General features: G+C 41.4%; 1 protein-coding gene across 6 annotated transcripts in view; it reads left to right on the top strand.

The window, feature by feature from the left end:
- Positions 1 to 14,658, top strand: part of CPEB4 (cytoplasmic polyadenylation element binding protein 4) — a 65,613-nt gene that overhangs the window by 26,987 nt on the left and 23,968 nt on the right. The window contains exon 1 of one of the 6 annotated variants that reach the window (XM_054038284.1): positions 1,224 to 1,323. The exons of the other annotated variants lie outside the window; for them this stretch is intronic. The gene's annotated coding sequence lies outside the window, so the exon portion shown is untranslated. Of the gene's footprint in view, positions 1 to 1,223; positions 1,324 to 14,658 lie in introns of those variants that run through there. 6 annotated transcript variants of the gene reach the window in all.

Below are 14,658 nucleotides of genomic sequence, written 5' to 3'. Positions count from 1 at the left end.
AAGTAATTTTCTGTTTTGGTTTTTAACAAAATGAAATAAACAGACACGCTAACAGAAATCAAGGCCACGTCGGAGGTTTGATTTTAAACCAATAAAGGAAAAGTAAGGATCAATCATCAGGTCTTGGCTTTCACGATTCTTATGCCTATTATCTGGCCAATTTTTGACCACTCTTCTATTTAAAAAACAAACCCGAATCACCTTAGATTGTGATCATTTCACTTTTTTAAATCTGGAAGAACTCAAAATTCATAGCAAGCAGAAAGAACAGAGTAGACAGGTGGAAGAAATAATGTTGGTACTCTGGTAAATGAAAGACTAAAATGGACAGCGCAAGGACTTTCTCTTTTTGACACTGGTTTAATATATTGATTGTTCCTGGTCCTCCTTTGAGACTGGTAGTCACGTGTGTATGACCCATATATAAACTACTCTAAGATTTAGAAATCAAGAGGGAATTTGTTTTGCGCTCCTAAACAGATCTGAGATGAACTTCTTAAGGCATTTTTGCAGGGTGGGGGAAAAAGGAGAAGGATAACCAAACCCCACTCCAAATTGTGCAATTTGGCCTAATCTCGAATGATTGTAGATTAAAAAATAGGAAGACTGATGATTGCAAGTGAACTTTTGTCTTGATGTAGCTAGCTGTCACGGAATTTGGTCTCAATCTGAACTCGGGGTAGATTTGCACTGAAGAGATCTTAGCATGATGTACCATATGTAGCAAAAATAGAAATGGCATTGATTTTAATAGTTTTAGCAAGAAAAAATTCGTTATGCATCAGATCAGCTCTGGAAAAATATGCATGAGGCGGGTGAAGCTCACGGTGTACACTTAAAAAACAAAATCCACTCCCACTTTGTGAGCCTACAGTGTGTAAAGTCATTACCCTAAAATTTCTATGAAGAAATAAACTGAAAGATTCCTTAGGGCTTGCTTGTCTTTCTGGAAAGTGCTCAGTCTCCTGAGGTGGCTGGATGATACCAAGTACTGTGAACTGCAGGTGAGAGCACATTTTAATCCCAGAAAGAATTGGAGCAGCTTGTATAAGTGTTACAGTACCCTGAAATACAGTTTGTTGTTTGAAAGCAAAGGTTTTTTTGTGTGTGGTGGTGGGTATGGGAGGGGGCAAAGACTTGGTGGGGAGTGTAGGAAGGAAGAAAATGATCTTGACTCCCCTGCAGTTACTGCTGTTATGGTATGTCCCAAATACTTGTTTCTTTCTGTGCCTGGTCTGTTGTGTTTGTGTTGCTGCTATTTTCTTAAGTGCCTGTAATACAAGGAGCAGTCCTAATTTGCGTATGAAGATTGTACAGCACAAGGTAACTTCTCTCTTGGGATGCAGGAAGAGGGTGTACTTGTGGGGTTGTGGTATCCCATGCAGTCACTGTGAAGCTTAATAATGAAACTGCAAATGTAACATTAGCTAGCTCTCTCTGGCTTGCTTTCAAACTGCTGCCAACTCGGAAGATTCCTGTTGGAGCATGGGTGGGGGCGCACACGTTGGCTTGTATGTGTAGTGAATAGCTCACTGTAATGCTACTTAAAGCACATCCCTTTTTGAAGTCCATCGTTAAAGGTGATCATTTGTTTTGTACTTCCTGGTGGCATGCTGGATTGTGGATTGCTATCATGTCAGTTTATGTAATGTAAACCTTAAGTAAAAATGGAGAAGCTTTTAAAAATGGCTGGAGTCTTGAAGTCACGTGCAAGCCCCATGATTATTTTTTTTCATAATGTTAGTCTCACTCATAACATACATGCACAACTGGCATCTCCCACTATAAACTATAAAACATACAGGAGATTAGAGAGAGGAGGTGAGTGAGGTAATAGCTCTTATTGGACCAACTTCTGTTAGTGAAAGAAACAAGTTTTCAAGTTTACACAGAGCTCTTCTTCAGGTCAGGAGAATAGTTTAAAGGATCATCTTCCCCATATTCTAATTCAGGATTGAAAAAAACAAAAAATATTTAAGGTTAAAATTGATCTCTAATGTACGTTGTGATTACGTTTGGTGCCAGCACAGAATGAGACATTTGTCTCCAAAGAAAACAGGGCAAAATTCTGCTCTCATTTATAATGATGTAACTGTGGAGTTAACTCTGAGTCTACATTGGTGTAAATTAACTCAGAAATTGTCCCTTAGTCTAAAAGATAGTTATGTGGACTAGAAGACAAGATGCTCTGGGAAAACCCATAGGACCTGACCTAGGTCAAGACTTTCAGAAGTGACAATGATTTTGAGTGCCTAACTTGAGACAAAATATAGGGACTGGATTTCAGAAAATGGTGAGCCTCACCCTCTGAAGATCAGGCTCCTTCATGATATCTCAGATTAGGCACCAGATACTGAGTTAGGCCAGGGGTCGGCAACCTTTCAGAAGTGGTGTGCTGAGTCTTCATTTATTCACTCTAATTTAAGGTTTCGCGTGCTGGTAATACATGCTAAAATGCCCCATGTGCCCCCCTGGCTTCCCCTTCGCCTAGGGTTACCATATTTCAACAATCAAAAGAGAGGACGGGGGGGAGCCCTGCCCCCATCCACTCCCTCCTACTTCATACCCCCTGACTGCCCCTCTCAGGACCGCCAACCTTGTTCCTTGTCCCCTGACTGCCCCCTCCTGAAACCTCCCCCCTAACTGCCCCCAAGGACCCTACCCATCCCTTGACTGTCCCGACCCTTATTCACACCCTCACCCCTAGACAGACCCCCAGGACTCCCAAGCTCCATCCAACCACTCCCTGCTCCCTGACTGCCCCCCAGGACTCCCCTTACCATGCTCATGCCGGTCAGACGCTGGCTCCACGTGGAGGCAAAACACGCTGCGGGGCTGCTGTGCGCACAGCCCCTCCCCCGCAGAGTGCTGAGGCAGCGGGAGGGGGGGAGCTCCGGGAGGGGCAGTGGCTCACACTTCCGGGAGCCGCAGAACCCAAGTGCGGTGAGGGGGGCGCCGGGAGGCGGGCCTGCCCGGGCTGCGGCCTGGCGGTGGTCCCCGGGCTCTTCCCTCGCTGCACTCGGGCTCTGCTGCTCCCAGGAGTGTGAGCCGCCACCGCCCCTCCCGGAGCAGGCTCAGGGCCCTGTGTCCCGGCGGCTCACACTTCCAGGAGCCGCAGAACCCAAGCACGGTGAGGGGGGAGCTGGGGAGTGCGACTGCCGCCGGTCTGGGGTCCCGGCCGCCGGCCCCACTCAGCCTCCTGCCGGCCTGGGGTTCCCTTCACTCAGCCGGCAGTGGGTTGGGCGGGGCTGGCGGTCAGGACCCGGGCTGGCAGCTGTGTGCCAGGCAAAATCGGCTCACGTGCTACCTTTGGCATGCGTGCCGTAGGTTGCTGACCCCTGAGTTAGGCTTTTAAAAGGCTAGCCATCATAGTGATATCTGAGCCTCCTTTCTACAGTGTCACACATGACCCCATGACCACTGTGAAAAAAAAAAAAAAAACCCCGGAACCTGACATTTAAGATATTACCTTTGAGTAAAATTGTTTTGTATTTAGCAGATATAATGAATCAGAATCATAACACAGGCCAAATTAACAGACTGAAAATGTAGGAGTTAAATTTTGGTTCATGTTTAAAAACACTATAGTAATTGTAAGAGGTAAATTGCCTTTTATGCTAAGTTGATTCCTGAGTGTTCTTTGATGCTTAAAATACAGTTTTTGAGGTACAGTAGATCACTTGGGATGAATTATTAATATGAGAGTTTATTCCCCCCTGTTGGCATTTTGCCTCTGACATTGAGAGTTTTGTTTGGCTTGTGCCAAATGTGTGTCCTTCATTTTCTTACCTTAATTTCGTCTTGAAATAATGTTGATTGGCAGCATTTGCTGTGCTGTTTTTAACAGAAATAAGTAATTTAAACTTTCTTTTTGACTACATCTGTGTTTTTAGAGCAATGGTCCTTGATAAATGCAAGTTTTAAACCAACCAGAGATTTATTCTCATGGCAGAATGTCTCCGTGAAAGTGTTTGAGCGTTTGTTAACTTACTGCCTCAGGATAGACCAGATTAATGACCTTATGCTTTTGAGTGAGAATAACACCTGCATTTATGCCATCTGATCAAAAAATTAGGAATTATCAAATCACATACTTCAGAGTGGGGGGAGGGATAGCTCAGTGGTTTGAGCATTGGCCTGCTAAACCCAGGGTTGTGAGTTCAATCCTTGAGGGGGCCACTTAGGGACCTGGGGCAAAATCAGTACTTGGTCCTGCTGGTGAAGGCAGGGGGCTGGACTCGATGACCTTTCAGGGTCCCTTCCAGTTCTAGGGGATAGAGCAAAAACTGATCAGTATTTGAGACCTGGAAATTCCTGACACCACCATGGGGCATGCCTGCACAACTGCCCGGTGGCTTTTTGGGCTTGATCCTGCTCTCACTGATATCGGTGTAAAGACTATTGACTTCACTAGTGGAAGATGGGGTCTTATGTATTTATTTCACCTTCTCCTGAAGCATCTAGTATAGTTACTGTTTTACTTAAGATCTGGGGTGAAAATTAAATGTACCCATTGGTTTGTTCAGATATGGCATGTGTACATAATATGTAAATATCTTGATAATAAGCATCCATTGTGGTTAGTGGGAGCAGTTTTGTAAATCTTGGTTAAGATCTTCTCCTGGCCACTTTTAGTCAGGTCTTTTAACTTGTTGAACCATGATTTTCAAACACTTTCCTTCTGTTTTTAAGGGCAAACCACATTTTCTCCTTTTTAAGACTCTGCTTAACTTCCTCTCCTATGTTTTGCCTAATCTCCTCCTGCTTCCCCAAGTTTCTCTTGTGACTTCTTCCTTGATGGCCATTTCCCATTCTGGGTCATCTTTCAAGACACTCTAAGTTTGGAGCAGCACTCGCAGGTAATATTTGCCAGTCTCTGCTTTCAAAGAAACTATCAGACCACCTGTTTTGTAAAGATTTCAAATTTTTCCACTTCTTTCTATGCTCATTCTGCATTTCTCATCTCTTGCCTTTAGACAGTAAACTCTTCAAGAGAGGGGCTAACATGTTGGACATGTTTTACTTACTCCACAACACTGTATACATCTGCAGTGCCATATATAAATTGGGTAGAAATAAAAAATAGAATTAAGACTAAAACAGTTGCATCAGATACCTAGACCTGAAAATGAAGAGGAAATTGCAGAAAAAATGAAAAAAGGGACAAATATTGAGATGAGAGATGATAGTAAGGACTAAGACAAAAATGCATGCGTTGCTACAGTATTAGCAACGCATGTAAGAGAACAAGAGTCTGAAATATGCAAGTGGTGGACTTGCACTTTCCTTTGTGCTCTTGTCAACTGAGAGAAAAGTCTAGGAACACAAAGCTGAAATGACTGTCTTGTTTCAAACTTCACGGACCGTGAAATCTGCATAGTATAAGGTAAAGCACACAAAAGACCAGATTTCACGGGGAAGACCAGGGTATCTCAAACTGGTGGTCCTGACCCAAAAGGGGTTGCAAGGTTATTTCAGGAGGGTCACAGTATTGCCACCTTTACTTCTGCATTGTCTTCGGAGCCGGGTGGCCGGAGAGTGGCGGCTGCTGACCAAGGGCCCAGCTCTGAAGGCAGCATCACAGAAATAAGGGTGGTGATACCATACCATGCCAGCCTTACTTTTGCACTGCTGCTGGCGGTGTCTCTGCATTCAGAGCTGGGCTCCCGGCCAGCAGCTGCCACCTTCCGGACACCCAGCTATGAAGGTATCGCCACCGCCAGCAGCAGTGCAGAAATAATGATAGCAGTACAATAACCATGCAACACACCTCTTTCCCCCCCCCCCCCCCCACACACTCCTTTTTGGGTCAGGACCCCTACAATTACAACACTGTGAAATTTCAGTAGGGTGGAAGCAAGGATGCATAGGGGAGCAAATGGTTGATTATAGTATAGGAGGCTGTTTGCTTAATATTAGCGTAACCAGATGTCCCGATTTTATAGGGACAATCCCGATTTTTGGGTCTTTTTCTTATATAGGCTCCTATTACCCCCCCACCTCCTGTCCCGATTTTTCACACTTGCTGTCTGGTCACCCTATGTAGTATGCATAGGGGCTTCTGGCTACCTAATTCTCTGCACAATTTTTTCCCCCCAACTTTATGTGGCGATCATGTAATTAAAGACTGCATCATAATGCGTTTGCGCAAGGGGGCCAAATTAAGGTTGCACCGGCAACTATAAATGTGCACTTTTACTTTTGAATTCTTGACTTTGCAACCTAAATAATGGGGTTTTTTAATATATTTCCTAGAATTTTAAAAAGGAAGCAGGCAACAGTAGTTTGGAAACAGCAGTGATGTGTTTTGGGACCGCATGCCTGTGATGTTTGTCAGGGGATAACTGGCTAAAATCCATTGCTTGTTGAGACGCTTACATTTCCTACAAGTTGTCTTCTCTGGCTAACTGAAAGAATAAACAAACTTATGCATTAGTGCAAGTACACTTATCAGGTCACTTTTCGTTGTGTTTTGACTCATGATGTGAGTACTCTGATACCTGCTTTAGAAATTGAACAGTTTTAGTGATACTGGGGTCGGTTTAATTATACAAATGCTTACAAATCAATACCATTCATTCATTTAGTTTAAAAAGATGTAGACCTTGATGAACCTGGACCAGTATTCCACTTCTTAAAAGCCAACGGCATGTATACAGTTAAACCAATGGCTAAATCTTCTGGCATCTTTTTATGGCTACACTTCTTATCTCTAAAAATATAGTGTAAACTAGTTGTGATAGCACTCTTAGAAAGACCATATAAATATAATTTCAGTATTGGGTGATCTGTGTTTATATGCAAAGGAGGTACTATTCAGCAGATTGAAATCTTACATATGGTTCATTTATTTATGATCTCTTGTAATTTTAAGATTCCAGAAAATTCAGATCTTGAATTTGAGCATGTGTAGTGCCAAACTTAATTTTTTAGCCACTGAGGACATTCGTTATAAAGCTAAGATAATAATTTTTAATTAGATGAATAAGAACATGCAGTTTACATTTTAAATGACATATTAAGAAATAGGTATCATCCTAGTGTGGTTTGTTTCATTGTTTGTGGAATACAAGTTGATTAGCTGTAATGCTGTGTTTTTATTAAATCTACCACCAACGGCTTGACTTCCAGATGTGTGGAGCACCCATATCTCCAGTTGAAGTCCAGTGAGAGTTGCAGATGCTCAGCACCTTTGTAAAGTAGACCATAGAAATAAGGAGACAAATTCTCTTTGGCTTATACCCTTGAAATTCCACTGACGATAATGAGGCCATGTAGGTATTTGTAAGAATGATTTGGTCCTTGGAACATGTGGAATTTTTGTGATCAAATAAGTTAAGGTATTTAAGTTGGGTATAAAACTTTGTCCCAGTAACATCTAAGAGTAGTAATGTTTCATGGAAATTTCCAAGCTGTGGTAAGTGTTCCAGGACAAAGGTTTGGGCAGATAAAGCCCTGTACTGGGTTAAAACTGTAGTTTGTGGAAAGAGAGACACTCAACTGGATATCATGCTTGTCCTCAGTAGAATTAAACTGTTGGGAAAATTTTGGTGGTATCCAAGCCTCTCTCCACTTGTCCTGTCAAGGTTTTGAATGGTTGCCTGCATGGAAGAGTCTTTTATTTAAAAAAAAAAAAAAAAAATTATTCCAGTTTTGTGATGCAATTTACATGTGATGAGGAATGTGGTACAGCCAGTTTCTACATGAATTACTGCTTGTAAAATAACAGCCCTCTTGTCGTTGCTCGTTATTGTGAAAATGAGAAATGGGGAAGCTTTGGCTGCAAACAGCTGGGGTATGTTTGCTGCTGCTTTTGCTGGGACTACCATTTACTTGTTGCTTTGGGAGTGAAATAAGAGGAAGCTGTGTTTAAAAAAAAAAAAAAAAAAAAAAAAAAAACAGAAAAAACTCATGTAAAATTCCAAACTGCCCTGTGAGCATTCCTTCTACAGACAAAAGTAAGTGTATTTGAACCTACCAGTATTAACCATAAAAAATCCACGCTAGTTTAAATCCTGCAGCATGCTAGTACATGCCAACGTAAATCCAGCTCTTGCTGTGAATCATGTGCATGAATTGCACTTCCAGTTATTCATTAAATTATAGGAAGGGTACCGCCTGCCCATCTATTTAAATTGTTTATTTGTTAGTATGGGAATAGAGCAGCATCTGCTTGAGGAGAAATGCTTATATAGACTCCAGGAATAGTGAATGTGATCTAGGAGTATGAATGGGAGGTTTGGGAAGAAGCTTTACAGCTTTTCCAAATGCCACTGGGGAACGGGTCTGGGGCTTGCCCTGCTCCAGCTGGGGAGCAGAGTCGAGGGCTGCTCTGCAGCTCCTGGAAGCAGCAACATGTCTCCCTTCCAGTTCCTACATTTAGGGGCAGCCAGGGGGCTCTGCCTTGTCTGCAGGCAGCATCCCTGCAGCTCCCATTGGTTGGGAACTGCGGCCAATGGGAGCTGCAGGGGCGGTGCCTGCGGATGGGGCAGTGCACAGAGCTACTTGGCCGCGCCAGAGCCGGCGGGGGGACGTGCCGTTGCTTCCGGGAGCTGCTTGAGGTAAGCGCTGCTCAGAGCCTGCACCCCTAATCCCCTCCTGTGCCCCAACCCCCAGCCCTGATCCCCTCCGAACCCCTGAGCACCCTCCTGCACCCAAAACCTCTCATCCCCAGCTCCACCCCAGAACCCGCACCCCCTGCTGAAGTCCTCAGTCCCCGTCCCCCCCCCCCCGCACCTCAACCCAGAGTCTCTTCCTGCATCCTGAACTTCTCTTTTCTGGCCCCACCCCAGAGCCTGCACCCCCAGCCAGAGCCCTCACCCCCTCTTGAACCCCAATCCCAATTTTGTGAGCATTCATGGCCCGCCATACAATTTGCATACCCAGATGTGACCCTCGGGCTAAAAAGTTTGCCCACCCCTGCTGTAGATCATATTCTCAATTATGAAACCATTTTTAAATAAGTGCATATATCCGTTCTAAAAGGTGTGATAATCTTTCTCTTCTCCCCCCTGTGTCATAAACCCAACCCCTTGAATCTCTGTATTTAAAAAAAAAAGTGGATATAGCAATAACACTTCACCTTCACATCATCTAACCCGTTCAAATCCGAAATTTTGTAGCATTCCGCCAATATGTGTGTTGTTTGATTTTATCACTTGGAACCACCACGGAAGTGTAAAGATAAGATCTACTTGAAATTATGTTCCCCTTCAGTCAATTGAAATAACTGGTATAATGTCACGAATTGTGAAATGATAGTGGTACACTTTGGATAACGTGATACATTATATTTTTAGGATGTACAGCAGATTTAAAAACTGGAGATGAAACTTCAGAAGAGTATTGAAGTGCACACCTCAGTTTGACACCAAAGAACAATGTAAAGTGCATTATAGCCTAGTCCCATGCTAGTCAATGTGACCACGATTTGGCTCATGATCTCTGGTAGTTGTGCGGTGGCTGCAGTGCATGCAGACATCTTTTGGGGTTCAGTCCATAAAATCACATTTTAATATCAAGAAGCAGGATGCCATAATGCTAGTAATCTGGTGTTGTGAGGGACGGAGGGGGAATAAATGGTAGGTTCATTTATGTAAATGGCTAAGACATTTATTTCTCTCTGTTTAGATCCCAATGGTATACTGAAATATAACATTTCAAAATCTGCTCGGTATTGAGAAACTTTGAATAGGCAGACCAAAGCCCTAACAAATGAGAGCCATTTATTTCAACTTCAGTTTTCTAGAGCATTCCCAATTAATGTTAAATATGTTAAACTATAAGGTTTTCCCCAAAATTTATGTCCAAAGATCTTCTTTAGAAAATATTATTAAAATGCCATTGTTCTGATCTGTGCCAAACAGTGAGGATCTCTTTCCCCTACTCCACAGAGCCAATCTAAATCAGACAAACAATTCAGCATATACTGGTAGAAAGCAATGTTAGACAGTGCTGATGTTTTCAGAAGGATCAACCTTGACAGGCTTTGTGGAAGAAGTTTATATTCAGCAGGGATTTGGAAGACAGAGGTTGCTTAATGTTGAAATATAAAATAGACTATAGTGTGATGATAACTTTGAATTTAAAACCAAATAAGGCCCTCGCCCTAGTACCATTAAAATATATATATATAAAAAAACCAGAAACTATTACAATATGATCTTGTCTGCTTAACACACTGGTTTTATAATACCTGTACAAGTTTGATCTCCAGCATGCTTGCCCCAAGAAAGATCTAGGAATGGGATCTGATTAAAACTTATGGCACAGTCTTTCTTACATTTGGAGGTATTCAGAATCTCATGCCCGTTTATTCCATTCAAACCACCGACATATGACCTGGCATTTCCTCTTCAATGTATACGAAGAATTAGTAAAAACAATGAGGAATCCTTGTGGCACCTTAGAGACTAACAAATTTATTTGGTCATAAGCTTTCATGGGATATAACCCACTTCATCAGATGCATAGAGTAGAAAATACAGTAAGCAGGTATAAATATACAGAACATGAAAAGATGGGAGTTGCCTTACCAAGTGGAGGATCAGTGCTAACGAGGCCAATTCAATTAGAGTGGATGTAGCCCATTCCCAACAATTGACAAGTTGAAGAGAAAGTCCATGTGTTACTGTGTGACTCATCTAATTAGTTGCATTCAACTTTCCATAGGAAAAATATCCAGAAATATCTTAATCCCAAGACCTACTCAATCAAAGTGTTGTCTGTCTCCACAGTGACTATAATATTGTATTGTGCTCTTCCATAATAAAACAAAAGAGAGAAATTTCAAAACACCTTTTTCTCCTAGGGTTCTGCAGGATCAACAGCAGTATATGTGAAGGGCACTCTGCTGTTTATTCTGGAGCCAAACAAGCCCTACTTTTGTATTTATGGTACCTTTTTGGAGTTGCATATAGTGCTTCATATTATCTGAGTTTCCTGTAGGTATACATGGGTTTTCTTGCATTCTTAGAATTTGAGCCAATATTTATTTTACAAAACAATATGCACATCTTTCTCCAGTGTCCTAAGTTTGAAGACTTGTATGAGAAATCCATGTCATGTAAAGTCTCCTACATGTTCCCTTTCAGCATTTCATGTGTCATCACTATTCAAACTAAGTCTTCCAGCCTTCTAAGTTAAGAACAAAAACCTAGGAATGCATGAAAATGACATTTTCATTTTGCCTTATGACAACTTATGAAATTTTCTATCCTAAATCAGATTAAAAATTTCATGTAAATAAGCATTCCATTGTAATGCCCATTTTATCAAATAGTGCACAAATTTATGAAAAAGTGTAACTTCCATGACAATCCCAGTTTGAGCATGGCTATGTATGTGTACACATGAATATCTGACCTGGAATATGAATGGCTGCTACAAATATCCAGAATAATTTCAAATATAGTTATAATGGAATATACAAATACTCAGAATAACTTCATTGGTCACACCGCATGATCCTGTCATTACAAAACTGAAGCAATATTTTATAAACATGGCATGTCAAGAAGTACATTAATACTAGGTTGGCCACAGTATTTTGCAGCTTGCTTTTAGCCTTGAGCTGAGGTGGGCTGGTATAGCAGCATACCTATTTCCATGGGTGTGTTTTTGCTTGCATAAGCAGAATCTCCTTCTCTCACTATTTCGGAAAGATTGGATTCATTATCCAAATCTTTTCCTCTGAAGTCCTGGTAGTAAACTCATTGCAAGTTTAAGTATTTTAACTTGAGCTATTAATAATTTTAAGTACAATCTTATCTGACTCATGCTTGCTGTTTCCCATGCCAGCTTTAAGGGAGTCTTCAGGGCCACCTGTTAACATAAAATATTGTTTTCAGTGATGCTGCAGTACATAGAATATGCATTTAGAGAGCAAATCCAAGGATTCATAGTAGATCGGGATGTATTCATCACATCTTGAGGCATTAAAACGCTATTTTCTGTATAGATCGCAAAATATCACTGAGGGATACATACTTGTCTTTCACGGTAACTTCAGTGGTAATTATTCATTTTTGATTGTGTAATTAAAAGGGATCTTCTGATTTTAAAAACAGACAACCAAATACAGCTTAAAAAGCATGTGTATACAGACCAAGACAGGAACTTTCAGCTGACATACACAGTGCTGTGTAAAAGGGATGTGGTTGCCTCTTATTTGATGAGAGTTGAATGTAGATACTGTGAATTAAATAATTCTTCTAATCATCTTACTTCCACTAACTAGTATTTTACTTCACAAGTTGCCTCTTGACTTCTGTGGAACTCCTCATGGTATAAGGTACTATTTAACATGAGTAGGAATATCATTGTAATCTGGCTCTTTAAAGATAATAGAACTACTCATGGAGTAAGTTGCTATGCAACGTGAATGAGTGGTAGAATCTGGCTCTCAGATTGTAATCTTTCTTCTTCCTCAGAAAACAACAGATAAGTTAAATAGAAATAAGAGTCTAGTCATTTTAGCACACTAAAACTTTTCTGGGTAATCAGTCAGGGCCCAAGTCCAACAACAAGAAGATCCTTGTTCAAATAGAAAACAAACTGTCCAGCCAATGCAGTGAATCTTCATATCTTCCAAAAAAAAAAAAAAAAAAAAAAACCCTATTCAGAGAAGTAACTGAAAGCGAATTGAAATAAATGTACAGTATATTTTTTTCTAGAGGCAACCTTCCTATCCCCTGCTCTGACTTTCCATTTTAAAGCTTGTTCATACCTCTAATATTTTTTTGAGTGATGGCTGATTTTGAGGTGGGTCCTTGTTCTCTTTGAGTGATCTTCTGTCCCCAGGCTTTCACCTGCAAGTGGTGCAACCTATGTCTTATGTAATAAAGGACAGATTCAAACACTTCAGTGTAACATCAAGTTCTTATTTGCTGAGAAATTAGTAGCAAAATATCACTGCATTAGACAGAACTTACAAACGACGAGTCATTTGGGCAGCCCAGCTTGGTCACTCTTAAATGTTGAATTTTAGGGCCTGCATTAACAGTATAGTACTAAACATTCAGTTTAGTATAGTGCTTAGGATAGTATAGTACTAAGCATATGTAGGGTGGCCTTTAAGTACAAGCTTTCCAGTTTCTGAGATTTCTGCAGTAGTTCTAGGTAGTACAGGAGGTAATAAGCAGGGTTTTTTTGGGTGCTTGTTTTTGGGGTCACGTGGCAGGGAAGTGGTGTTACTTTTCCATACTCTTACCTACAAATAAATGCCCATGTGAGTTGCCAAAATTAGTCACAACTCATTGTAGATTGTACAGATGTTCAAATTATGTCTGCTCTGAGCTCCACTGGGGTCTTTGAGCTTTGCTCCTCCTTGGTGGGGCTTCAGAGGAGAGAATGATTAAAGTATTGGAAACATGCTTTATAGCGATCGACTCAAGGAGCTCAACCTGTTTAACTGGACAAAAAGAAGGCTAAGGGATAATCTGATCAGTTTATAAATCCCCACTGGAGGAAAATATTTGTGTTCTTCAGTCTAACAGCAAGATCCTGAGGCTGGAAGTTGAAGACAGACCAATTCAGACTGGAAATAGGGCATAAATATATAACAATAAGGGTAATTTAACCATTGGAACAATTTACCACGGCTTGTGGTGGATTCTCCATCACCAGCATTTTAAAATCGAGACTGGATGTTTGTGTAAAAGATATACTCTAGTTCAAACAGAAATTATTTTGGGGCAGTTCTATGGTTTGTGTCAAGCAGGAGGTCAGACTAAGTCAGTGGTTCCTTCAGGCCATAGAATTTTTGAATATGCCTGTGGATTCTGCTGTAGGTTCCTTGGACTTGGCTCTTTGATTTAAGGAGGAGGAGTGGTGGTATATCCCAAATGTTACCCACTGGTGGCACCAAAATGACATTTCACTCAGTAAACTACAGATCTGTAATCCTCTCTCTCCTTTCTTATGTGAGGAATAAAATGATTAATAATGTTGACACTTAACTCAGATGTCCAGTGATAGTAATTTAATTCTTTAGTGAGGTAGATGGGGGCAGTTCACACTTCTCTGAGCTGTTGTTCCAGGCTCTTTGCAGATTCACACAGGCATATCTGTATCCGATTACATAAAAACTATAAACAGAGAACTTCATAATAACAGCTAGAGACTGTAATTTTTTTAAATGAAAACTAAGATTCAGGAGAACAAGGCTTCAGAGCGGTGCCTCTAGGCCGATATGTTTCTGAACCCTGGGTGTTTAGTCTTTGCATGATACACTTCATATCTTTGTCTTTTGTTTTTAATTATATATTTACTCATTAAAAAAATAAATCATGGGGGCACCATTCGCAAAATCCTTACATTTTGACAGGATAAATTTGATTTAAATCAAATTGATTTAAATGATGATTGATTTAAATCACTAGTCAGGAAGACTCGATTTAATCATGGATTTCTACATAGAAGTGCGTTCTTGTTGTTATAACCAGTGGTTCTCAAAGCTGGTCTGCTGCTTGTTCAGGGAAAGCCTGCGGGAAGGGCGGCCAGCACATCCCTCGGCCTGTGCTGCTTCCCGCAGCCCCCATTGGCCTGGAGTGGCGAACCGCGGCCAGTGGGAGCCACGATCGGCCAAACCTGCGGACGCAGCAGGTAAACAAACCAGCCCGGCCCGCCCTGAGCTTTCCCTGAACAAGTGGTGGACTG

The sequence above is a fragment of the Malaclemys terrapin genome, chromosome 8 (genome assembly GCF_027887155.1).
Source record: "Malaclemys terrapin pileata isolate rMalTer1 chromosome 8, rMalTer1.hap1, whole genome shotgun sequence".
NCBI lineage: Eukaryota > Metazoa > Chordata > Testudines > Emydidae > Malaclemys > Malaclemys terrapin.
This window is presented reverse-complemented; position numbering and strand designations above follow the sequence as displayed.